At 45.3% G+C, this 27,690-nt stretch overlaps 1 protein-coding gene across 2 annotated transcripts in view; it reads left to right on the forward strand.

Moving 5' to 3' along the window:
- The first annotated feature begins 10,866 nt into the window (after nt 1-10,866).
- The window catches only part of CDH11 (cadherin 11), a 136,780-nt gene continuing 119,956 nt past the window's right edge, over nt 10,867-27,690 (forward strand). Inside the window, exon 1 of one of the 2 annotated variants that reach the window (XM_057711323.1) lies at nt 10,867-11,041. The gene's annotated coding sequence lies outside the window, so the exon portion shown is untranslated. The remainder of the gene's footprint in view (nt 11,042-27,690) is intronic. The other variant, XM_057711326.1, reaches the window with a different exon arrangement.

Genomic DNA, 27,690 nt, shown 5'->3' on the forward strand with positions numbered 1-27,690 from the left:
ATTTTCCCCTTCCATGGATATAAGCAAAGCTACAGGAGCAGAGCAAATCAGACTGTAAAAACACATGATAAATTCTGCTTCTTCTGATAAACATTTCTTAGTCAATCAAGAATTGCTTGTACTAAAGACTAAATGATGACTATATGTCACATAGCAGAGAACTACTAATGCAGTTTGGGCCAGTTAATGGATTTTACTTTTACTCTATTTTCCCTTCACATTTTATACCAAAATCTCTTTGGAGGAGGTGACATGATATATGTGATTTTTTTTCCCTCCTCTTTGGTCACATCATCTTTCTTCAAGGATGCTTTCTTTAAACATCCTCTTTGGCAGTAAACATTAGCAAACATTTATTGAACACCTACCAAATGCCTGTATGCTTGAGAGACAGTGATGAAGTACCAATAACTATTGGTTTTTAGATGTCTTCCACAAAGCAACAGTGGTGGCACAGACACGCGTAGGGGATAATACACTGTAGCAAGACTCTGTGGAAAGGGAAGGGTCAGGAAATATTTTTTTTTCTGAAAAGTTTCATGCTTTAGCTCAATTTTGAGAAATGAAAGTTAATGAGAAGTAGGGGTGAGATGTGAGGGGAGCAGGGGGAAAAACATTCACTGAGTACTTACTATATTCTAGGCACTGTGATGGACCACCTTTTTAACTTACAATTCTCTGAAGGAGGTACAGATGTTATCACCATTTTACAGATGTGGAAAATGAGGATCACAGAGGTAAAGCATTTGCCGACAGCAAGTAAGGGCCATAACCAGAATCTGAACTTGGGCGGCTCGACATCCAAGTCCATTGTCTGTCATGCAATTCTGCTCCCTCCCGACAGAAGCAGAGGAGGAGAAAATAGGATAAGCAATGGTTTGGACACTTTAGGTAGGAAAGTGAACAGGTAAAAACCTTGGAGGCCATGAACAGCAAGGAATTCTTGACAAACGGCCCCAAGTGGCAACGTCAGGGGGCCTGGCTGACCTTCGCACTGAGCTCTGGGGTAAACTGAATGCCCCATGTGTCTTCTGGCTGTTATGACTGCTCCGTGTCCTATTTCATGTGTCTCAGGACAGGACTCCAAGTGACACAGAATCAATATAAATGTATCCTTTGGACATACTTTTGAAAAACTGTGCCTGGAGTGAACATAATCAGTAATCACAGGCTTTTAGAGGGAAACAGAAATGTATAAGTCTTTCGACCAAACTCCTCATTTTAGACAAGAAGTGGCTTGGAGCGAGGTAAGTTTTTGTCCAAAGTCAGCGTCTGCTCAGAGCTGAGGGATTTCTCTTTTTAACTAATAAAACATCAGGTGACACTGCCTTCCTGACCTAGGAGGATGTTTGTGGGCACAGGAAAGGAAAGCAGCCTACTGCCCAAATGGTTCCATAAAACTGCAGGTTGGGGAACCTTACCTCCTACACCTGTTCCCAAACTCACACACCTGGTCATTCTCCAGGCTTTTCCTAGTCAATAATAAGCACCTTTATCCAAATGCTTGAGTCAGACCCATGAGGATGATCCCTGGGATTTCTCTCACCTGCCACAACCAATTTAACATAAAGTCCTGCTTCTAATCCAAAACATACCTAGAATTTGCACCCTTCTTTGCTCCCATGGCCTTAGTCTCAGCCAGCAGCCCCTCTCCAAGTAAACCACAACAATCTGCATGCATCTGTTCTTTTTTTTTTTTTTGTACTGAAGCATAGTTGACTTACAATATTATACCAGTTTCAGGTATACAACATAGTTGATTCAATGTTTTTATAGATTATATTCCATATAAAGTTACTATAAAATATGGGCTATATTTGCTATGTGGTACACTTTGTCCTGGTATCTTATTTAATTTATACCTAATAGTTTGTACTTCTAAATCCCCTTCCTCTACCTTGCCCCTTCCCTGACCCCTTCCCCCATGGATAACCATTAGTTTGTTTTCTGTATCTGTGAATCTGTTTGTTTTATGTTTGTTTGCTTTATTTTTTAGATTCCATACATAAGTGAAAACATACAGTGCTTGTCTTTCTCTGTCTGACTTATTTCACAAAGCATAACAACCTCCAGGACCATCCACACTGCAAGTGGCAAAATTTCATTATTGTTCACAGTTAATATTCCATTGTGTGTGTGTGTGTGTGTGTGTGTATTCCACATCTTCTTTATCCATTTATCTACTGACGGACATTTAGTTTGCTTCTATATCTTGGCTACTGTAAATAATGCTGCTGTGAACATTGGGGTGCACGTGAAAAGATGCTCAACATCACTAATCAGCAGAGGAATGCAAATGAGATATCACCTCACCTCTGTCAGAGACTATCAATAAAAAGGTAAGACATAAAAAGTGTTGGCAAGGATGTGCAGAAAAGGGAACCTTTGTGCACGGTTGGTGGGAGTGTAAATTGGTGCAGCCACTATGGAAAACAGTATGGAGGTTCCTCAAAATATTAAACGTAGAACTACCATATGATCCAGCAGTTCCACTCTTCGGTATTTATCCAAAGAAAATGAGAACATTAATCTGAAAAGATCCATGCATGCATTCTTGCTCTCACCCACTTGCAGCCATAATGCTCTTTGTCAACAAGTGTGATCAGATCACTTCTGCTTAAGAAAGAACATTCAACAACTGCCCATTGCATATGGGGTACAATTCAGGATTCTTTCCTTGTCCTACAGAGCCCTGGGCTATCTGTCTCTGTATTTCCTCAAAGGTCATTAAGCATCAGTCTTGTAAATATTTTTTAGGTCTTCAAAAGCTCCAAGTTCCATCAGTTCCCTTACATAGTCTATTCCCTCCATGGATGTTCTCTCCCTACACTTATCCTAACTAGCCCATCTGCATATTTTAATTCTCAGCTTAAAAAGAATACCTTTAAGGAGGCCTCCACTCACCTCTCCTTACCACCTCTCCCATATAAATTAGTTCCCAGTTATATTCCCTTGTAGACTCTGAGCAATTAAATCACATTTAATTATTCATTTATTAGCAAACTATTTCACTTTGAGTAAGCTGTTCAATTTTCTGAGCTTCCCTGTCCTTACCTATAAAATGGGCATAAGAATACTTACTCTGTAGAACAGTTGTAAAAACTGAAATTAAAGTACTATAGGCATTCAATGAATAGCTATCAAAAGTATTATTCTTTAATTCTACCCATGCCCAGAACAATACTCCTTGCAATGGGGAATCAATCACAGCTTAAGACTCAGAATTAAAATGATTGTCAATCAGAATAGAGAGACTTTTCTGTTTCCAAGAAGAAAGCTCTTGAGCCACCTGTGTAAAATATTGCATTCCATTTTGACCTACCTCTATGGAAATATCAGTATTATCTCTCAGCCACCAAAGAGGCAACTGAATAGGGAAAATGAAACACACACAACAACTAGATACAACACTGAAATATTCACAGCCCATGCTGTGTAAGTTCATCTATCTTAAGTGAAGATGCTAAAGAAAGATTTTTTTAGGGCTTCTCCATTGGCTAGGGATCATTTCTGCCTTCTCCTTCTCAGCACTGATAGTCAAAGAAGTTTCAACGTTCATGAAAACTGGAACACAGGGCTCTCAAATCCTGTAGTCTAAACTGTACACTGTTTGCAAAGCAAGCTGGTACCAATCTCGAAAACACTTCCAATGGTTCTCCATGAGCACAAACACACTTAAATGCACCTATTCACAAGTTCAAAAAGTAACGTAAATGTATGCACATACGAACAGTGAAATAGCCCTCTGTGAGGTGTTTCAATAAGCCAATCTCTTTGTCCATACAACAAACTGGAATTAGAGATCAGGATCAGAACTGTCATTATGCATACCTGTAATTCATTTTAAGAAACTCATATGTTCTAGAAGAGTTGTCTGCACACCACCATTTTGTAAACTGGATTATATTTTTAAAAGCACTAAACGAGGTAGCTATTTTTAACCTAGCTTTTGAATAAAACCTTTGGGAAAGTGAAGAATCATCTTGTAGTGTGAATAACTGGCATCATTAAATTCACTTTGTAAACAAGGGACACTCGCACCACGCTTAGATTCAAGCAGATGATTCATCTGCTCTTGGTTTAGGGATTCATTCATTCGGTTAGCATTTTTCATGCATGTATTATTCATGTATTCATTCTGCAAATATTTACTGAGTGCTTACCATATGCCTGGCACAGTATAAGATGCTCAAGATACAGGAGTGAACGAGAGAGATGATGTACTTTGCCCCCTTGAAGTTTGTATCCTGGTGGAACAAGATGACCAATAAAAACAGGTAAATTAAAATATGTAATACAATATCAAGTAAATATATGTTATAAACAAGAATAAAGCAGTCAAAAGGAATAGAAAGTGGCAGACTACAGGGGATTAGAGTGTCCAATGGGCACTCCTGCTGGTAAGAGAGCCAGGTAAATCCTTGGTTAAACGGGCAAAATGAGGGAGCAAACCTTGAGAAGGAGGCAGGTGCTTCAGGCAGAGGGCGGAGCGAATGCAAATGCCTGAATGTGGAGTACACTTGCATTTGAACAACAACAAGAAAATAGGTGTGGCTTGAGTGACCAAGGGAGAGATTGGAAGATGAGCGAGAAAGTCAGGGGCTGGCTCACGCTGCACCCTCTGGGCTGCGGAATGCAGGCAGGCAGGAGGAAACCGTCCTCAGCACCAGCAGGGGCAGGGGATGACGCACCCTCGGAATCCACCGACTCCTGCCCATCAGGGAACGGCATGGCTTCCAAACTGATCAACACACTTATATCATTTCTCTCATATTCTCCTTCTTGTCTTACTTTCTCCACTTCCAATGAACTTCTCTTCGTCTCTCCCTTACTTCCTTTCACCCTTTCATCTTTTACCGTTCCACGAAAATTTTCTGGGGCACCTACTGTGTTCCAGGCACTGTGCCTAGGGATCGGATGATGCCCTCTGCCTTCTCGCTCTTCCCCACACACCCCCAAACATATCCAGACTATCATCTGCTCCATAAGCTTCTCCAAGCCAGTGGGACGACTTGCAAGTCAAACATACATAGGTTGGAGTTCCAGCTCCAGTACTTACCAGTGGTATTTATATTGAGCCGTGCATATAATTTCCTTGTCTCAATTCTCTCATCTGTAAAATAAGGATAATAATACACACTTTGAAGCAATGTTTTGAGAATTTCTAGTTTTCTATATAAGTTGGTGATTAATATTATTACAATATTATTTCTGCTTGCTTCCTTTTCAACTTGAACCTCACAGTAAAGGAAGGGCTTGGTTACAACAATTTGGTATGACACTGAAATCGCCTTCTGATTTTCTGTCTTCCTTAATGCTCTAGAATATTGTATTCATGATATAGTATATAACCCTCGGGACCTCACAACCGGAGAGGACCCATAATGGTGGCACAATGGAAATCTGTTTCTGCTTGTGGGAGAGTGCATTAATGCCACCAATTCTTTACCCTTCTTTGTATTCAGACCCTTTGCCATGCAACTTCCGAAGTTTCTTCTACTAAAAACAGCAGATTATATTTCTCCACCCCTTAACTTTCAATCTGGCCATATGGCGTGCTTTGGCCAACAAAATGAGATAGAAAAGATAGCTTCCAGTTCTAAGCCTATATCTCAAGACACCATGCATATTTCTGCTTGACGTCTTCTGCAGTTGCCCTAATCATGAGAATGTGCCTGAGCGAGCCCCCAGGAAGAAGATGAGAAATACAGGAAGCTGAGCGGAGTTGCCCCAGCTCAGCCCGGCCTGGACCAGGCAACCGCAGCCAAACCACAGATGTATGAGAGTAATAATTGTTACTTTAAGCCACTGAGTGCTGGGGTCATTCACACTCTACTATCATTGTGGTGATATCTGACTGATACACTGCCCTTAATTTAACAAAAATATTTCTTAATGAACATTATCAACTAATTAAATATATTGATTGGACTTCTAATGCACCAGGTGCTAGAGATTCAGACAAAACCCAAAAAGGTAGCATCCCTTCCCTTGGGGAAATTATAATCTAGGTGAGAGGGAAAGACAAAGAAAAGCTACAGATAGAGTTACAGTGGGTATGTTTGAGAGACAGGGGATGCCTGAAGTTAGGGGTTAGCCTGAGATGATTGGCGGACTGCTCCTAGTGGCAGAAAGAGGAATTGCATCTAAGAGACGTTTTCATTTTAATAAAGAGGCTGACTTAAAAAACTCCAGAATTTCAGCTCTGGAAGGATCCTCCTCTGAACTTATGTTGGGTAAGCTCTCCTTTACAGCTCAAAGAAAACTACTTACCCAAGGCAATTCAGTGAATTTGCAGACCTAGGACATGAATCCAGAGCCCCTGCCCCCAAGGTTGGCACATCTAATTCTATATTATCAATGACAAGCCTTCTTCCAGTGTCAGTAAATTTTGAACTGCTAAAATATTCTTGACCAGAAGTTTTATTACTAATATCATTTATGATAAGATTAATCTCCATCATTATTATAATTTATAACTGTAACATGATTCCTTTCTTGCTCAGGTGATTTAAGGTGTAATAATCAGACCTCGTAATTAATAACAGTAATTAATAACTTTCATTTATTGAGCCTCTGCTTTAAGCACAGTGCTTACTGCTCTAGGTTATGTGGGCACATTTAATCCTTGCAACCATCTAAGCACAGATAAAAAGCTCCATTTTAGAGAACTGGAAACTGAATTTAAGAGATTAATGTCTTTTCTAGTAAGCAGCAGAACCAGTAATCAGATTCAGATCAGAGGCCCGTGGTCTCCCCACTTATCTCTGTGGCCTCAGCTGTGGGACTCTCCATCTGAAATGTCTGGTTCAGAAAAGGCGTACCTGTTCAGCCTTTCTCAATGTTCTCCCTCTGCATAGGGAAGGCATGATGGGAGCCTACCACAGTGTGATAAAAACCATCTCCCTATTTGGATCTTACCTCACTTTTTATACCATTTACCAAAGGATACCTCTAGAGCAGGAAGCTTTGAGAAGGCCTGGGGTAGCCTGGGGCTTCTAAGTGAAAACAAGGAACTGACTCAGCAGGGCCTGGCTATCTTCAGAGTCTGAGGACAGACACATCAAAGGGATGAGAGCCTGGTACCTTTGAAGAAGGAACCAACAGGAAATTATCAGCCTCTTGCTGACAAGGACAAAGACAAGAAAAAGCCTATTTGAGCCTCATCTCTGTCTGGATTGGAAGAGTCAGGAAACAGAGGGGACTGTTTAATCCTGCCTCCAGAGCAGCCATGAACCCCAGCTTCCTCCCTTGAAGAATAAGGTGAAGGAAAGGTGAGGCAAGTTAAGGTAAATACCCAAACTTTTGGCTGCCTGGATGAACTGAATCTTTTAATTTAAACTGTCATGGGTTCTTTTTTTTTTCTCTCTCTCTTTTCCTTTTTTAATCCAAAGTGCAATCACACAATACTCCACCCAAGTGCTTGATATGGATTTCTAAGACAGATCCTAACATAGTCATAAAAAAATCCCCTCAGAAATGTGCACTTTGTACTATGTCTATGTGTAGGTGTGTTTAAAATGTCACGAACTGGAATGCCTAACTCTAGTTCCTAGGAATTAATCACTTAGAAGAGTGAAAGGGGGGAATTAACTTGCTTTAACACTTGTAAGACTCTCCAAAGCAGTCGCCAAAATAGAACTTGATGAATAGAAGTATGGTTATCTTTCCATAAGAACTAGACTCTTTTTTTTTTTTTTTAACATTTCTCTCTCTACAAAACTGCTTTGCAAAAAGTTTTCCCCCTGGCAATTTTTGCCTTTCTTTTTGGTGATATTTCAATGAATTTTAGTAAATGTATAGATGTATGAATCATTATCCAATTTTAGAACATTTTCATCACCCAGCACAGCTCCTTCATGTCCATTCACCATCAGTTCCTATTCATTCCCTTAGCCTGGACAATCACTGATGTGCTTTCTGTCTCTTAAATTTGCCTTTTTTGAATCCTTTATATAAATGGAATCAGAAAATATGTAGTTTTTGCATCCGGCTTTTAGCATGTTTTAAGGTTCATTCATGTTGTAACATGCATTAGTATTTCTTTTCTTTTCAACGCTGAATACTATTCCTTTATATGGATATACCACAATTGTTTATCCACTCACCAGCTGATGGACAGTTTAATTGCTTTCAGTGTTTGGCTACAACGACTAACACCGCTATGAACATTCAGGTAGGTGTGTCTGTGTGGACTTAAGTTTCCAGCTGTCTTAAGTAGACTCCCAGGCATAAAACTGCTGGGTGGTGCAAAGGAATACTGACTGCTGCTATACACTGGGGTCCATCTGATTCAGGTATGCAATGTCAGTGGAAATCTACCAAGCAATTTTTAACATACTTATAAAAATCCGCTGATGCTATCATTCACAAAAGGGATTATCTAAAACAACAACAACAAAAAACAAAACAAAAAAACAACAAAAAAACCCACCACCACCAACAAACTGCTATATCCCTTGACAAATTCTGAACCAAACACCACAAAGGACACATTCCGGATAACGTCTGGTCATATGTGACGAGGCTCGTTCTTGGACTTGCCTCCAAAATGGAATTAACGAAACTTTTTTCAGGAATCAAGAGACCTCCTAATCATCACAGATCCCCGACATTTTTGTACGTGCAATTAGCCTGACGAGGCCTTCACGTTCCCCTCCTGCTCCCACTTCCACTTACGTGGAAAGCATGAGAAAAATTCAGACAAGCGTTAGTAGGCAAACAAGAGCAAAATCCGAGAATCTCCGAGGGCGAGTGGGGCCCTCTTCCCTCCTCTCCTGTGTAACTTCATGTGTAAGTGGAACCGTGGAGCTCAGAGCACCTCATCACCATGCTATGCCCCGTTAGAGGGAGGGGACCTAGGACACACTGAAAGTTTTAGGGCTTAGAGCAGACAGAAGTGGCAGATGAAAAGACAGGACCAGAGAGGTTGAGAGGGGAGGCAGGCAGAGGTGGAAGGGGCTCAGCCGGGTCAGGGACCAACCTGTGGAGGGAGAAGAGACAGGCACTCGCTGCGCTCTCCGGGAAAGCGCGCCGCGTCCTCGGCCTCGCGCGGGCCTCGCACCGGCACGTGTGCGGCGAGGGTGGGGGTACCCAGGTACCAGAGGCCTGTCTCCCTGCGGCTTTGGGGAGGGAAAGGGGGTGGGGGCGCACTGAAGAGCGAGGGAAATGAGCAGCGGGAAACTCGGCGCACCCCGCCCCCGGCTGAGGAACCGGCACACGGCGGGCGAAAAACACGGCGGCTCCGCTCAGGACGCGGGCGGGCGGGGGCGGCGGCCGGCGCCTCCGGGATCCCGGAATCGCGCTGAAGCCCGCGGGCGCCCGGGGGGCGGGGGCGTGGTACCCGGATGGCCCCGTCCCGCCCACCGCCCCCGCGCGCAGCCGGGCGCCGCGTGCGAACGCGAGGGCTCTGCGTGCCGCGCGGACTCCGGCGCCCTGGCAAGGAGCCCGAGGGCGGGATTTGGCCGCCCCCACTCCTCTCCCATCACTCCAGTCCGTTCCCCGTTCGCGCGCTCTCCTAGGCTTTCTGTTCCTTCTGAGACCTCTTTTCATTTTAATTCCCCGGCCCCTCTCCGCCCCTGGCTCCCAGCTTTCCCTCCGCGTCCTCCTTCCCCTGCTTTGCGGGCCCATCACCCCTTTTCCATCCTCATCCCCGTCCCTCCTGGGATTCCTTTTCCCCGCTATCCGTTTGCTGCTTTATCTTCCCTCTGCCTCTGCTTTTCCCGCTACCTCCCACCCGAGGAACTTGCTCCGGCCAGGGGTCCACACCAGGTCACAGTTTTCCCCCCTCCACCCCAGGGACGCGCTGTGTGCGGGTCCCGACCCCGCTCCCCGAAGCACGAGCGCCCCGCCCAGTCCCTGGCGTGATCCCGAAGCCCAGGCCCCACCAGCCTTTTCTCTTGGCTACTCCGCGAGGGCAGGAAGCAGGCCCGGGGCCCTCTCCAACAACGAGTCCTCCTGGATGGGTACAGGGAGGGACCCGGGGGAGGATGCGGGCACTGCGCCCTCAGGCCCGGTCTCCCGCAGAACCCCGCTCTCCACCGAGCGGGGCGGGGGTGCGGCGACAGGGCCTGAGGCAACAAGTGACGCTACGTGCGGGGGCCACTGTACCTGCCTGGGGCGGGGGCCGGCCGACCATGGCTAAGCGACTCCGACACCCCCTTTTCCGCACACTAGGCATTGGGGATGGGTGTGGGGAGGGAGAACTGGGAGAGAAGAGGGACGTGGCTCTTCCCAAGTCCAAAGTCTCCCTCCCCCAGATTTCACCACCGGCGCCCCGAGCAGACTTCGCAAGGGAGAGGGGGCAGGGCAGAAGCCGCCGACGTGGAGGGATCTTTGGAACGTGGGGTGGTGGGGTGAGGCAGAACAATTCCCGATTGCCTCCCCCACTTGCCCAATGCTTTCCCACTACCCACCACCCAGGCCTCCTGGGCCAAGGGCCCAGCCTGACCAGCTGGAGCGGATTTGGACGAAGGAGGAATGAGGGGCTCCGGAGCCCTCCCCAGCTTCCCTCTGCCGCCCTCCCTGATTGGCTGTGCGTCCCTGGAGCCCAACTTCAGTCGCTCCAGACTCCGTCTGAGCCCCAGGGGAGCTGGAGTGCGGCGCCCCAGGGCGGGGGACGAGGGGGCGGCCACGAATCCCGGGGCTGACATCCCGCGGGCCCCTGGGGGGAGGGGCGCGGACGGGCCGGCCCCCGCAGCCTCTGCGAGGCCCAGCCCGCCGCGTCCTGCGGCCTCGGCTCCTCTCCGCCCCCCGCCCTTTCCTTTCCTCCCAGCGGCGGCCTCCCTCCTCCTCCTCTCCCCCCCCCCACCCCGCGCCACCTCCCCCCGGTTTCTCATTCCTGCCACTAGCGCGCTCAGCGGCTCATTCCGCGGCCGCCGCCAGCCGAGGGGAGCGTCGCGAGCAGATGCCGCGGGGGCCGCTCGCAGCCGCCGCCGACTTGTGAATGGGACCCGGACTGGGGCCGGGGCTGACACCGCTGCGCTCGCCCTGCGCCAGGGACCAACGGCCCGCACCTCGCGCCCACCCTCCAGGGCCCCAGGTGAGGCGCGCCGCCAGTGCCTTCCTCTCGCCTGGATGGGCTTTTTGGGGAGGGAGGGGGGGCTCTAGATGAGAATGTTTGGGGACGGAGGAGGACTGACTCGAGAAGGTCTCACTAATGCAAAGCAGAACCAGGGAGAGGGCGGAGGTAAGAGAAGATCTGTTTAAAAATCAAAAAGGAAGAAGGGAGCCAGCTGTGGGCGCGGGCAATTTAGGGGGTAGAGGCGCCAGATGTGCGCTCCAATCTCTCCCCCAGCTCCGGCGTCTTAACGGGGTCTGAGCCGAGGCCGCGCGAGAGGGTCTTTGCACCAGGCTGGAGCTAGAGGCTGCAGAACTGCGCTCCGCACACGCCGACTGTCCCCGGTCAGGTCTCCGGGGAAAGTCGACCCCCCCGGCACGGTGCCCGCTTGCCCGCCCGCGCTGCGCCTCTTTCCGAAAGCGGCGACAGGACCGCGCTCTGCAGGGTCCCTACCCCTTCCTCCGCGATCCCCGCCGAGCGCTCCCGGGGACTCAGTTCCTCCACCGAGACCGCCGGGGAAGCCCCGGAAAACGGAAGGAACCCAGCTCGGGTCGGCGATTCCCCCCGCACTTTTATAGCGTGGGTTTGGGTCCGCTGACTGCGGCTCTGGGGCTGCCGACTGCGGTGTGCGCTCCAGCCCTCAAGCCGGAGTATCTTCGGGGGCTCCGGGGGCCGTTTGTCAGCTTCCGCCAGCTCAGCGGGTGATCCGTGAGCGGCTCAGACTCGGGCTCGGCTCTGGCTGGGGCTTGGCGGAGCCTACCCGGGTCAACGTTAACTTTGCGAAGCAAGCCTTCCCCGCAGCCTGCGCCTCCTTCCGGAGCGCGCCGAGCCTCTCCAGCTCCGCGCGCACGGCCTCCCTCTCTCATCTTTGCCCCGGAACGGGAGCCGTGGGTGAGGAGCGTGGAGAAACCTGCAGGATGTGGGGGGCGGCGAGGAGAGCACCCCTCTCCCCCTACACCCGGGTACAGCTGTAGGAGGCCCGCCTCGTGCTGTGAAGAAAAGAGTCCCCGGGGAAAGTGAGATCAGGGAGGCCCCTGGGTCGCGCTTCTGCATCCCTTTCTTGACAAGGCCTTGCTCCTTGCTTTCTCGGGGGGGGGGGGGGGGGGGGCGGGGGGTGGCCGCACGCCTCCTCCCGGGTGAAAGGTTTTCTAAATGCTAGAAAAAAGAAAGCCCTGTTGCTTTTGCTGATAATGCAGCAGGAATTTCACGGGCCATGGCACTGCTATTAAGAAATTGCATGTTTAATTATTTAATAATGCCATCCCTGCATGACGACGGGTCGTCCCTAAGGGGTGGGGTGCAAGGTTGTTTCTAAAATCCTGCTGCATGAAGGTATACATCTGCCTTTAAAGTCTTCCCTCCCGTTTCCCTCTAAAGAAATCTTCTTCCGATGGCTCTGAAATCTTTCCTTGTTTCCTCTTCCGATCATTCCTATCGGTTTAATATGAGGCAGAGTGAGTTTTCGGTTTAATCACAGGGAAGCCACGATAATTAATCTGGTGAGAGGATGGATCGATTTCTTTATCACTTGGGCTTGCAGCAGACATCGATGGTTTTGCGGGATGTCTGGATTTCCTGGGGACAGGGATGTAGAAGTGTTCTCAGGAGCGAGGATCCTCCAGCCTCGCATCAGCACATTTGCCATTCTGGGCTCTTGAGAACTAGAGCCTAATACGATGAGAGAGAAGAGAAGAAGCTGACCTTCATTTCATTAATCCTGGAATTATTTTTCCTACAAATACAGAGATGCAGACATTAGAAGGGACCACTCACTGCCCAACCCCAGCTGCAGGGAGCATGGTCTTCTTCCAGTAGAACAAAGGAATAAAAGTTGCAAAACAAAGAGACAGAGGGTTAGGGCCAATGCCAGAGGGACACTAAAGCTCCTGGTCACTAAAGTTCTTAGTCATGGGCTCTGATTCAAAGTTTTAGAGTTGGCCATTGGGCCCTAGAATTCAATCCTCTGTGCAAGACTGAAATCCTGCCTAGTACAAAGGAATGTGAGTAGTTTTCAAGTACAGACCAGGGAAGGGCATCTGAGAGGCCAGGAAACTTCCCTTGAGTGAGAATTATCTTTATATCTTGCTTTTGAAACATTGCAAATTAATACATTTAAAATGCAGCCAGACTTTATTATTAATAACTATGATTACTATCATTATTTTCCTTGTTATTTCAGAGTCTGCATAAGCTGGTCATTTTATTACACTGTTAGGAAAAAAAAAATCACCCTCCCTACACCTGGGGGGAGGGAAAATGAAAATGAAGAGCTACATTGAAAGGACTGAGATAGGATAATCTGTTGAGGCCCAGACATGTAGATTTACTCAAACTGAGCTTATTGCTTCCTAGAAAAATGGGCTTTTGAAATAGCTCTAATTGAAGCAGTGGACCATCTTGATAGCACTTCAGAACTTTCATTATGCTCAGCCTGCTTATCGGAACACCAGACAGTAAAATTACTAGAAACCTAAATTCTGTTTTCAATTAAGATGCAATCTTTTGTTAATTTGAGAATTTTTTAAAAAGTTACACCTGTTTTTTTGTTGTTTTTTTTAATGACCCAGAACTCTTGTTTCCTCTTTGCAGTGGTGGCTGTGGCTGTGGATGTGTGTTTGTTTGTTCGTGGGGGGGGGGGTGCAGGGTTGGAGAGCTGTGCCATGATTTTGGGGAATACAGATCAATTTCATGCTCCTTTGATGCACTTGTCTTCATAATTCATGGTTTTTCTTCCACTTTGAATAGAATTACATGGCTGTTTTGTAAAGATGCTGGTTTGGGGACCCTCATATGGGAAACGCCATGACTTTGACCTCAAGGCTTGATTTACAATGCCAGAGCTACACTCCCATGAGCATAGTGTGTCTCAGAACCTTGCCTGTGAATGTCTGTGCCTTATGAAGTTGACAGTTCACGTAAACTTTGATCTGTGATATGCAAAGCTATTTTCGGAATCATCTAAAGGAGATCTGCAAATCTGATTTTAGTCTGCCTTCATTTTCTACACATTTATATAGTCAGATGTTCCAGAAACATGATCATTTCATTTAAGTTTATTTTCAGTATTGACTTTTTACCCTTTGATCATAGGAATACCTTATTATTAAATAGTAATGATAAATCAGTGGTCTATAGAGTTTGAAAGTAGGTAGCAAACCTTTTTTCTTGAACTGTCATCAAATGTGCAGAATAACTATAAATTCCTAAGTTTTTTTTTTCCCTAGAAAATCTCAGCATTGTGTAAATTCACCAGCCAATGATTTAAGGGATTGAAGTGTGTTTGGGATGTTTTTCCTCCTTATACAGTTGGTCATTGTTTCATAAAAAGTTACCTGATTTGTCAAGAACTCCTGTTCTAGATTTACCAAACATTGTAGCTGTCAGCCTTTCCAGTCCAAAGTTATTGCCCCTGAAATATGTAAATATCTTTGGTCTCTGTGTGTGTGTGTGTGTGTGTGTCTGTGTGTGTGTGTGTGTGTGTGTGTTATTTAAGGGATTAGGGGGAAAACATCAACAGGTCTGGTAAAAATATAAAAGCTGGAAAAGTTGGACAAATTCTGGTGCACCAGTAGGAGTAAGAATGAGCTTTTCCATCAGCATTACTATGATAGCCATCCACAGCCTCCTTTATGGGCAAAGAAGGACTAAAGAAAACACTCGAGGAGGATAATTAGACATCTTTCTGCTATAATTTTACCCTGACATTGAGAGCCTTGTACATCTCTGGAAATGGGCTCCTTCGCGGAAGATTGCACTTCTGGCCACTAGAGGGCAATGGCACCCTTCTCCAGCTTTGTGCATGGAGCCCATCTGCTTTTGAGGGCACCATGAAAAGCAGTTTTGTTAACACCAGCCTTGTCTGGACCTCTCAGGAGAGACCGAATTCAATCTAGCTGTGGCTCAGGCTACTGCTTGAGCAGTTTGTCAGGACTAACATCTTTCTAGTCGGTGAATCCCGTTACCTTCACTCTCTTCTTCCTACCTTGGAGTTTACTATAAAGTTGCAAAATCTGAATCTTGAGATTGTCTGAGCAGGAGATGGGTGGGGGCTGGGCTGGATGATAAACAAGGTCAGTTCTCACCGAGGCAGTGATCTGGAGGATTTTCAGGCTTTTTTTTTTCTTCTTCCCCTCCAAAAAAGCATCATTTCAGACTCCTTCGAGGGGGAAGGGAATGAAAAAAGAAGAGACATATTAGTGAGATTGCTATGATATCATTGCCTATTCTTTCAAGAGGTTTTGAAGACATCTGCGAGACATTTTTAATTTGCAAAAAAGAATAGCAGTTTGATCTTTGGTAAACACTTTGGGGCATGGAGTTTTAATATAACAGTAAATGTTTTACTGTTACCTTTAAACCATCCTTGATGTTGCTGTACAAAACCTAACTTTAGCAGAGAGTAAAATTTAATTCAAGAGTGGTCCTCATGCACTGGAGTTTAATCATTTGACTTTCTTTTCCTCCTCAGTGATATGGAAATTACTGCTTATGATTAAATTGCATATTCCAGGCCGCACAAATTTATATTTGTTACCATGTGAGTGTCATTATGAAATTCAGAAGAAGAATGAAACAAAAAGCTAATGCTGTATTATAATTAAGAGGAAAGCTCTATTTAAAAAATAAGTACTGTCGTAAGTGGATTCTTATTTGTATCTTTCTTTTTTTCCTTTTTTTTTTTTTTAACTGAGTACAGTTGCCTGCCTGGTGAAGCAGCAACGGAGTTCTTTGCAGCTCTGAGTGTGTTGGAATGCATGGGCAGTTGATGAAGGAGGAATCAATGCAAATGGATTATGGGAGGGAATATTAAGTAACTCAGTGGAAAGTAAGACAAAGTGTTTTATAAACCAAAGCTCACTTACCACCGGACAGTTTATTTAACTTTAAAAACCAAGACACTTTTAGATTCTAAGTGCTTGTGAATAATGCACGTTAGTTAGAACTGGAGGCAAAATTTCACTGTTATTTGGTTTAATTAGTCGTCAGACAGTTGCAGAGTTCTGAGATGCTTATTGAGATGAAGCATTGTTCTCAGAGTCTCTATGGTCAAGGTTTCTGCTAAGGCAGAGAACCTAGTACACTGGATGTTAAATGAGATGGGAGTTTGGGAGGGAAGAAGAGAGGAAAGGAAGAAAGAGGAGGGGGAAGAAAAAGAGTGTGGGAGAGACTAATGATGGCAGGCCGAGGACTGGTGTCTCTCTCTCCATTCCTCTCTCTTTCTACTCATTTAGACCATGTGAGGTGCTGAATCCAGAAAGTTGGCATAAACAGCTTTACAGGCCACAGTAAACAGTGGCCAGAGCCTTATTCTATAGCCTTCTGGCACTGAATACTTCTCAAAGGATATTGTGAATAAGCACTGCCTTTTTCTCAAATTTTCCTAGTTATTCCAGTTGAAGAAAAACCTTCATTTACTCTATGAACCTCCTTATTTGCCAGAAATCCTCCTGACATGGTCCTCTGCACTGGCATGCTTTCACAAATTAAGATTACTTTTCCACGTTCACTTTTCTTGAGGAAAATGGCTTTGGATGCAGCATCTTCCCCACCACGATGATCACCTAACATAGCAACCACAGCAGTGGGGTCCCACCTGGATTTAGTGTAAGACACACAGAGACCTCTTTTCAGCCACTGCTAGGCTCCACCAGTGAGAGCAAACCGTTAGAGCATCCATGCCAGGGATGCTGTTTTATTCTCAGTAAGAACAAGCATGGATGAAGGCAGGGATAGACATACCATATCTAATTACGGTGCATTCACCCCCACCATGATCTCTGGGTATGTGTTACTGATGATCACATGTTGAACGCTCAGGCCTGTTTCCATCATCCCCGAGGCCTGGACCACTGATTCAGACTTAGGGGCAGTATTGCCGAGTGGTAGGGCCAAGATCAGGGTGAGGAGAGTAAGGCTAAGATATTCACAAGCAGAGTGAGATCCTGTCTGTATTTAAAATGTTGATATTTTGCTCACCGTGCATTTTTCCCAGTGATCCTGTTTTTAAATATTTCCTTAAAATATTATTTATCTCGATTACTGAGTGTTTTGGTGTGCCCTTGTATTTTGTGCCCAAGGACAGAGCCCCACCTGACTCACCTGCCTTCCAGCCCTGCCCAGCAGTTTGATTCTTCTCGATTCCAGCTCCACTGCTTACAAAGTGGTAACCAAGAATGAGCTCCCTAAATTCTCCGAGACTCAGCTACCTTATCTGTAAAAATGGAGCTCATCATAATACCCATGTCTGAGGACTGTTGTAACATAACCTGAAGATTGGTGCAATGCCTGGTTCATGGCGAGTACTCAGTACCTGCTCGGGCCTTGCCATCCTCTCAGAAAGAGACCTGGGTTTCAATTTTATAGGCTAATAGTAGCAGGTGGAAGTTCTTCCTCACTGTTATTAGGCCCAAATCCTGCACTAAACTTTCCCTTTGGCTTGAGGCCTCTCCCAATTAGTGATGAATTGTTTATTAGTACCTGCCTTTAAAAAAAAATTATTTCGTAAGTTTAAGTGATCCATCCCTCTTCCGTTTAAAATATTCAAGAGGCAGTTGAGATTTTAGAGATAATTACAGCTTTTGATAAGTGCCTACCTCCTTCCTACGTTTGCATTTTCTCCCTGCTCGTTTTTACATATGGGTTGCTGTGGAAAGTTGCCCTGAAGTAATATCTTACTGGGAAGGTTGGTAAGCATGTGATGTTGAGATATTCATCACAAGGGTTGCTTTTGCTTCCCTTTAAAAGAGACTCATTACTATCCCAGACTAGCTTAAATGATAATTAGTCTCTTGATAAATCGTCACCACTTCCAGAATATTCCTGTTTGTTTTTCAGGTAAATGTAGTTTGGGGTTTACAGGAGAGTGAGCAGTGACAATCTGACTTGTGGAAAGACCACAGCTTGAAGAAGCTCTTGCCTTGTCTGTGATCTTCCTCCAGCCCAGGCAAAAGCACAGTGATTTGGCATCGCGTTAAAAATAACAGGAACCCTTACCCCCACGCAGCCCTTAATGGTATTATGACTGTTTCACACCCAGTATCACAGTCAGGCTGGGCTTTCCAAGCCTCCTGGACCTTCCAGGTTGTCCTGCTGTGTCCCATCTGCAGCCTTCTGTGTCATCTGTTCCTACGCCAGGCCCTCCTGCATTCCCTCCTGAGTGCACTGCACAGTGGAAGCAAGGCTCTGCCTGTGTTTGCCTGGAAAAGGGCAGGGAAGAGAGCCAACTTCTCAAGATGCTACTGTGTGCCAGGTGCTGCACCCACGACCTCCTTTATTCTATGCAGTCACCCTGTGAGTGAGGAGGGTACTGTCATCTCCACTTCACTAGTGGGGGAAATGGCCCCCAGGAGAATTCAAGACACTTGTCTGAGCTCACCAGGCTGCAGGAAGCAAAGCTGGGTGTCCAGGCCTGTTCTGACTCCACATGCGCAGCAGTTTCCTGCTGTGTGTGATGTGTGTTGCACTCCTGGGCCTCCTCAGCTTCCAGGAGAAGAGCAGCTGGTCAGAGAACTGAACTGACGGCTCGACCCAGTGCCCCTGCAAGATCCCAAATCTTGTCCATAAAAGGAGCCTCTGAGATCTTACGGTCTAACTCTCCTCTCAGCACGTTTTCTGCTTGTCACTAATCCTGCAGCTTCTTAAATGTCCTGATGACAGCCTGCTAACCACTTCTCAGGAAACCCATGACAGGAGAGGTGACTCATTAACTCTCTTCATTAAAATGTCCCATTACATGAGGAGCTAAAATACCCCTCTGCTGTAACTTTCTCCCAGTAGTTACTTTGCCCCTGCCCCCCCCCCATCACTTTTTCCTCCTCCTGACAGCCCTACAAAGATTTGAAAATGGCATCTGATAACAGTTAAAACCCAGCATTTATTGAGCACTTAGCTAGTTTCAGGCATGGTGCTAAGAACATTATATAATATGAGACTTATCCACAGCAAGCATATGAGCTGGTAAGATGATTGCTGGCATCTCACAGAGGGAGAGACCCAGACATTCTCTGTCTTCCACAGCTGGTAATTGGCAAAGCTGGGATTCAAACTCAGGTATCCAATGCCAAACTTAACCCCTGTGTCAGGGTGCTCTGCTATTCAGTGCTTCGGCTAATCTGGTGAGATACAGCTTAGAGACCTCTCACCATCCTCGTCTCTCCCGTCTACATCCACTCCCTTTTGTCACTGTCCCCATTAACATGTGCCATCTTAAATCAGAGTCTCTGTTGCAGTCTAACCACTGTACAGTGATTGGACCTCCTACTTCCTGTAACGAGGACTGGACGTCCCACTTTACCAAGTAGAACTCTCAGGAATCTGATGTCTGAAGTCATTAACTGAACTATCAGCTATTCCAGTCGCCCTTCTTTTAGTCATAAGGGTCCAGGGACCCAAAGAAGAACCATGACTTGCCTAAGACCACATGGTAATTTAGGAGCAGATGGAACAAGAACTGGGTGGTCTGGGCTCTTAACCCAATCTCTTACCACTATCTAAAAGCAAAAGCCTTTGTATATTTTTTAAGAGTCAATATACCTGTGGTCTGATTCTTATTTAAACATGTCATTAGTTCAAGTATACATATATAAAAAGAGTCTTCCTATAATATCATTTGGCAGTTAAACTGTAACATCTAAATATGGGGCTTTGCATGAATCTCTACTGTTTGGAGGTCATGGTCAGTTAATCCAGTGTCATTTGATAATGTTTTGCAATATGTACAATTTTACTTCACCCTCAGCTCTGTCCTATTTTACAGATATCTAATATCTCCACGTTTCCAGAAATAGCAGAGTAAGAATGGTCCTCACCTTGCCACCCCTAAGCTTTCACAGGGCCCTCTGGCAGGGTTTGATTTGAACTCCATCTCAAACTCATTTCTTTGTCCTGTACTTTAATGAAAGGCCTGGGCTGGGCACACTGAAATGGTCAAATCACAGGGCCTTCCCTCAGAGAGTTGACAATATCACTGGTGCAGAACATACTAGGTTTGTCTATAAAACCTCAAGGCTGCATACAGTCAGTGCTGCAAAGGAAGTATAAACAAAGAAGACCATGGGAAGGAAAAGCTACATGTAGTTCAGTGATCAAGGATGGTTTGGGGAAGGAAAAAAATCATTGCACTCCTACATGATAGGAGGGGACCCTAGAGGCCACCTAGATTAACACATTATGCCACCAGGTGCTCCATTCCTGGCTGCCAGGTGCTAGTGATGGCTGGAGCATCACTAGTCATATGGTACCCATTACCTCTGAACACAAACCAGCAAGGCATTAGGAACTTTCACTTTCAGAAATACTTCCTTAGGTTGAGCCAAACTCTGTGTCCCTAGAGGTTGTATTCTTCGGAACGAGCCTTTGATTTCATGCAGAATAGATACAATTCGTTCTCCCCGTTGCAGTTATTCAGTATCTGAATTTTGTCTTCCAGGATGCCTTCTCCCTGATCTTTACATCTCCAGAACGAACACCCAATTCATTTTCTGCTCCAGCCCTCCTCGGAGGGAAGGGCTGAAGACAGAAATCTAGAGGCAGCTAGGCTCTATAGACTATCAACTCCCTTCTACACACTTCTTTTATTGCAGCCCGAGGCTACATTACATTCGCTTTTATTGCCAGCCACATCACCCAGAGGACTTATGCGCCACAGTTTATTTGTTTATTTGTTTTTCCTTATGTGCTGCTATTAAGTCACATTTCCCCACCTGTCCCTGTGCACATAAGACATGATAAGGCACCTTCAGTGGTATTAGGGAGTCAGGCTGCCCTGTTTCAAAGCTTGGCCCTGCTGCTTCCCGGCTGTGCAGGTCACTATATCTGTTTTTCAGTGTCCTCATCTGTCACACCAGGTTCTGATATTAAATGATATTAATACATAAAAGTGTTTAAAGAGTGCATGGAATGAGGTTGCTGATATCATTGTCTCCGTTATATTTCATATCAGTAGTCTGGGTCCATCCATCCAGCCTCCCAACATGTTTTTAAATTTAAACCTTTAGTCTGTTGTCCAGAATATCTGTCATCCCTTCCAGCCCCATGCAATAGGTGTGTCTACCCAGACACCTACCTTTCTTACTAACAATGAAACAGCAACCACAAAAACAGAAGCAGGGACAGGATCTTGTTAAACCACAGAAGACACTCCTTTTGAGGGATTCCACACGCTGGAATACAGTATTCTTCATGTTGCTCATTTCTTGTAACACATAATTGCCTTTTTTTTTTTTTTTTTTTTTTTTGCTTGTGTGTGTGTGTGTTTGGCTGCATAGCACCCAAACCCCCTTCCTGTGTTTGGAGACGAACCCACAATCAGATTCTCTACGGAAGGAGAGCCCTCCTTCTACGCCACAGGCTTGAAGGGCCCTAGAGTTGCCTCCCTAGCTCTCCTGGAAGCTAAAACACGGACGACTTCCCAGTGTGTTTTAAATTTGGATTCGGTATCTTATGCTCGTGTGTGCCAGCACGTGCACACGTATGCGCAGTCACTGGCCGTGAAGAACTCACTCTGGCCATTGTGGCAGTGGCCACAGCATCCTCCAAGTTCCAGGGGTGATCAGGGTGGTAGAGCAAACTGTCGCTGCCCCTGGGCAGTGGGGGCAGCCGCAGTGCCCTCACCCGCCTGGCTCTGTGGCAGGATCTGCTCTGTGGTTCTGACTGCCCAGGCTCCTGACGTTCCTGGCCGTTTTCTGACCCAGCGTCTCTAGTCTTCCTGCAAGCACTGTGTTACCCAGGGTCTGTATCTATTGCTTTGAACTAAGAAAGCCCAAAGGCTTAGTTTCCCTGCATATCCCTGCAAGACTGTTGTAAGAAAACTTATCCACTGCAATACTGAGTGGGGTATCTGGCTTTTGAGTTTCTCTCAAATACTTAACAGAATGTTGATAGATAGTTAGATGTTAAGGTATGAGGATAGAGCAGAGAAAGCCTTTATTAAACACTGAATGGCCCAATTTGGGTTGAGCAAGAATTGGGCAGGATGTCGGGACCTGAGCAGAAACCTAGTAATATATGGCTCAGGGGATGAAGTGGGATTTCCACAGGCAGCTATGTGGACAGCATGACGGCTAGGGCATGTGGATGGCAAATGGTCTCTTGGAAAGAATAGGGCAGGTTGTATGGGAAAGTGGCCCGTGGATGCTGGCTCTGGAGCCAATGCAAAATTCCCAAAAATATTATCCAGAGAAAACTGAGACCAGATTCGGGGACAAGAGTCCAAATTGTATTCCTAATCTAAAGGCAGCCAGATAGAAAGCAGTGTTATGAAGGTAGAGCCAAACATCTTGGAGAAGGCAGGATGGAACGTAGGAGCACTCCAGGCATTGATGGGAGCACAAAGGATGCCCCCTTAAGAATAGGCAAATGACTTCACCACATCCCAGCTTCTGGAGGGGACAGCTCCCACACCCTCCCAGCATCCTGGCCTCTTGGCCCAAGGATTGGATGATCAAGTGGAAGTTGTCAGTGCTTAAAGCAGGGCGAATTGGGGCAGCAAGGAAAGACAGAGGAAAGCTTCCTTTGTAGTTGGCCCCTTATCATCCCAGGACAGCCTGACCCACTGTTGAAAGGAATCAGCATCATCCTCCCAGAGAGTGGAGCCTTCAGGGCAAGCTCGGTTTCAAAGCTGCTGAGACGTGCTAGCCTGTCTACTGGGCCAGGTAGTTAAAACTATTGAATGGTTTTGATTTTGTGGTTGATGGCACCCCTTGCCCAGACCTAACCCAGACATCACCAAGCTGCACAGAACTCTTGGAGCCATGCATTTCAGCTTCTATGTGGTACTCCCTGACGGGTCACCATGGACACAAATCCAGAGCACAGACCAAGAATGGCTAACCAAATACAGTTGAGGCTGGTTGGGCAGCTACATCAATAGGTATCATCTTTTCATTGTCTGACTTTTTAAAGGATGTATATTTAAAGGTTTTAAATATTTAACAACATATTTAAAGATTTTATTAAATATTTCTTTGACAATAGCAGCAACAATGTGTCTAAATTCCAAATCCAAATTGAAAATCAGGCATCCTTTACGTAAACAATTCCAGTTCACAACACTTTGCCCTAAAATTTCCCAATAGCGAAGGGAGCTTGCTCTTGAACTCACTCCACTGTATACTTCATATATAGACACAGCTGTAGTATAAAGTGTTGTTTTCATTTTTATTATTATTCTTGGGAACTTAAGAAGCACTGTATAAATGAAGTGTCTATTAGTATTGTTATCTTAGAGTAAAAGTTACAATTTAGCAGTTGGAACTGGGCACACTCGCCTTTGAAGTAATGCATTGGCGATTCTTGTGCTTTATTTACCACTGTTCCTCCTGCAAACCTCGCAGAGAATCTTCAACTTCAGCAAATCTGCACAGCGCATTTGGGAGCATTAGTCAGGAGACTAATGCAGCCTGAGAGGACATGTCTTTGAAGTGAGGGATGGCTCCTGCGGAATCATTTCAGCTGCCCTCTCCCTATCAACCCCCTCCTCCCATGCCCCGCATTGCAAGCCAGAGAGGGACCCAGTTTTCACTCACAGAGAGACATGCCTCCTCTTCTTTTCTTATTGGGTGCTTAACTTCTGTCTCATTTCTCATGAATGGAGAAAGATCACCCATCAGCAAGTCTGCAAGCCAATTGCTGACAAATTTTCCTTAATAGGCTGCCCTGTGATTCCCTCCTTCTAGGCAGACCAGCCTAGTGAAACCCTGGCTTTCTGATAAATAGCTGTGTGGCCTTGGGCAAGCCAATTAACCTCAGTTTCCTCATCTGTAAAGTGGCCTTTTGGGTCCTTTCCAGCTCTAAAATGGTCTGGCTCTCAAATCTTCTTCCACAAATCACTTGGCATGGTGCCTTCTGACCATCACATCTCAGCATTCTGGAGAAGGAGCTGTGCAGGCAAGAACACCGGGATGTCTATGCACAGCTTTGGTTTGCCTGCTGGTGAGAGTAGGCAGAGTGTGCATGCAGGGTGGTGAGTTGGGGACTCTTGGTGAAGTATGTTGCATGTCAGATTTAGGGCTTTGGACTCCATTCCCCAGGTCCTAGGGAGACGTCGCGAGTTTAGAGCAGGGGAGTGATGTGTTCAACGCGTTATTAAATGATTTCCGGACCAGCACTGAGAAGAACTGACTGAAAGGGGCAGAGACTCTAAATCGGGACTAGGGGGCAGTGTTATTATAATCGCTGATGTGTACCGAGCATTTACTGTGTGCACACACAGTGCTCAGCACTTTCCATAAATTATCTCAATCCATCCTCACTACAACCTTAATGGGGGGAAGCTATAATTATCTGCATATATAAAACATGGAAACCAAGACAGGGTAGTTAAACAACTTTCCCCAGTGTTATGTAGCTGGTAAGTGGACAGTCAGGGGTTTGAACAGAGAGATTTTACGTTCTTCACTGCTCTGTTGCAGCAAGACAGACTTAAGAGGCTTCCAGGATAGATTCATGAGGCTTTCTACTACTGATTGTCGATGAGTAATGGGAATGGATATTTTGTGAAGTGCTTACTGAATGCCTGGGGCCGAGCCTTCCAGAGATTATCTCTTTGCATCTTCCCAATAAACCCCATAAATAGAAACCCCAATGTCACATTGATAGAGAGTTGCAAAGGATTTGAACTCAGGACCTGAAAGAACCAGAAGGCTTTTCCGGTGACTCTTCTAATGCATCCCAAGTCGCTGGATTCTTGGCTTTCTCCCCACCCAGGATGATTTAAAGATGATACCAAATAGTATGTTTTCTGTCATATACTCATACAACTTAAATATTTCAAAAGATGTCAATCAAAAAAGAAACTGTGATTCCACGATCCATGTTCTCTCTTGATATTTTGGTTCCTGTCTAGCCCTGGCATAGATGAAGGGAAGATGCCACTGAGAGTGTCACATCAGAGTATTTATTTGGCACCCGGGGTTCACAGTGCGTTTCTAGGGGGTGTTTAGAGAAGACATGTAAACCCAGTCTTTCTCCTTCAGTGGACACTCTCCACTTTCTGTAGGGAAGGTGGCTGCTCTGGTGCATATTCACAAGGACCCAGGTCCCTGAGAGGTCAAAGAATCATCTGCATTGGATACGAAGAGGCATCAGATTTGACACTCCACACTAGGACTGCAACACAAACGCGACTGCAGACACCAACCTGGCAAAGTCTTGTTCGAAGAGACGACGTCCACAGGGACTCTGTGCTTTGTATTTCTTTATCTGCTCTCATATTCTTGAAGCATTTTCTTCTGTGTTCCCCTTGATCCATCCGTTTCCTCATCCCTGATTTGTTAATCAACTCACCTTGGGACAAGAGGGAACTCACTTCCCTTGTCTGGATTTATTTCCTCTTTTGTAGAAGAAGGTTCCAGTGGAAAATTGCCTCCCCATGGGAGGAATCTGGAAGAACAGCTGAGCTCTGTTTAAAAGGTCCAAAAAGAAGATTCAGTCACCCATTCTTGACCCAGAGAATACCTGTGTTATTTTCCTCTTAACTCAGCTCCTGGACTTCGGATTTTCATTTGGACAATGAAAGCCAAAGAGGTGGTAGGCTTTTGGGAACTCAGAACTTAGTTCTCAGCTCTGGCAAAGAGCCTCCAGAACCTGTCCCCTAACTGATTTAAATTAATGGTTATAAAAACAAAGCAAGTAAGAAAAGCTTGTGGGTAAGAATGTGAATTGATTAAATTTATGGAAATACATCTCTCTTCAAAGATAGCCTGTCTTTGCTTAATGTTGAAAACATTGATACTATTTCTCGTATTGCTTCCCCTGTTTTTACATTTGCATGGGAAATGATTCCATTAACATTTTTTTCTGAAGATGGTTTTCTTCCTCTGAGAAAATTACATTGATTGTATCAGTCAGGCCCACTGATCATGCCTCCCAGAGGGGGGCTGATTTGGATGCAAAGGGAGCTGTTTTGGAAACAGTAACCTTACCTGCTTTGTTGTACCTCCTTTCAGGGCTCAGTTGGGCTTGCTACAGGAGAGCATTGAAAATGCCATTCACATGCTCTCAAATGTGAGAAATTGTGCTAATACAACTTTAATTTTCATATCGAATTGAACAAGAAATGAGTTTGTCAGAAATAATCATGGCTCTTGCATAGGTGCCATGTTGGCTAGTTACTGAAATGTGACTGTTACTTTGTGAGGGGACATTTGTGTTGGGTGGGTGTGTAGATGGAGGTCAACCACCAGGCTGGACCCAGTTACACCCCCTGGGAAACTCCTAGGTGCCATTCCTGGCAACAGCTTATCCCAGCTAGGAATATTCCCTCATCTCCCACTGTATTTGGCTCTCCCTGGGCCTCATTCCCAGTGCCCTGCTGGGCCTCTTACAAAAACAAGACAAAACGAAACAACCCTTTATGTAAATATTCAATAGTTCAATTTCTATGAAATTTATGCTTGACCTTGAAGACATTGTAACTTGATGCTGTCTACAAAGGTGAGCCTGGGGATGCAATGTGGTTTGGGAAAGAAGTGGGAAGACCTCTGTCACTCATTATACTGAAAATGTAAAAACAGATTTTAAATCTATTATCTGTGAGGCCAGAAGTCTTTCGGCTTCGTATTTCATAGGCTAACTTTTGAATATTATTTCGCCAACGCATTCAATAACTTTTGCAGGATCGAGGACATTGCTAATACTTCTGAGTTTCCAAAGTCAGCATAGGTTCCTCCTCATCTTTTCGGGTCTCTCTTTTGAGCTAATGGGGCACAGAGTGATTTGACTTTGATGTCCTCCCAATGCTCTGTTGTGCCTTCACAACAACAAAAATGTGTACCCTTCCTTGATGATCTTGATAATGTTCTTTAAGTCCATTATCTTTGTCAGTTCTCAGGACAACAGGGAAAGTCTGATCTGAGTATAGAGCAGTGATTAAAAGCTCACTATGAAGGAGGTTCAGACTAAGAAGGTTGAGATTTCACTGCCACCATTTTTCAGCTGTGTGGCCATGTGTATATAACTTATCCTTTTTTGTATCAGTTTTCTCATCTGCACCATTGGGGTGACAATGGCATCTACAAAGATCTGAGTACCTAGTAAATGTTAGCTAATAACCTGTAACTGAGAAGTGCATAGTTAATTCTGTTCTGCAGAGAGGCAGTGGAGGTGCAGTGAGTTTAGACACTCTTGCCCTGGGTTATAAGGCAAGTGACACTGTGGATGTTGTATCCAAGTTCAAGGGCTCCAGATTCATTTGTTCCTTTCTGTTTCCTCTACTGAAGTTTACTAAGCTATTGCTTTCCTCTTCTGCACCAAACTCTCATCTGGATTTGATGAGGACTAGTTTTCCATTGCTTATGAAGGTTTCATGCTGTACTTTTTAAAAAATTGACATAAATAATGCTCTCTTTCTCAGCATGAATCATATTTGCATAGCTCTGAGGATGTTAAGAACTCAATTTCCTCCACCAAATCCTTTGTTTTTGAGCTTTTGTATGTCTATAATTGAAACATCAGGATGATAGCTCTCTAAGCCAATACTGTCCAGTAGACATGTAACGCAAGCCACCAATGTGAGCAACATATGTAATTTAAAATTTTCTAGTAGTCCAATTAAAAAAGTAAAAAGGAAATATGTGATAATTCTAGTAGCCCAATTAAAAAAGTAAAAAGGAAATATGACAATGCATTTTATT

Source organism: Hippopotamus amphibius, chromosome 16 (assembly GCF_030028045.1).
Source record: "Hippopotamus amphibius kiboko isolate mHipAmp2 chromosome 16, mHipAmp2.hap2, whole genome shotgun sequence".
Classification (NCBI taxonomy): domain Eukaryota; kingdom Metazoa; phylum Chordata; class Mammalia; order Artiodactyla; family Hippopotamidae; genus Hippopotamus; species Hippopotamus amphibius.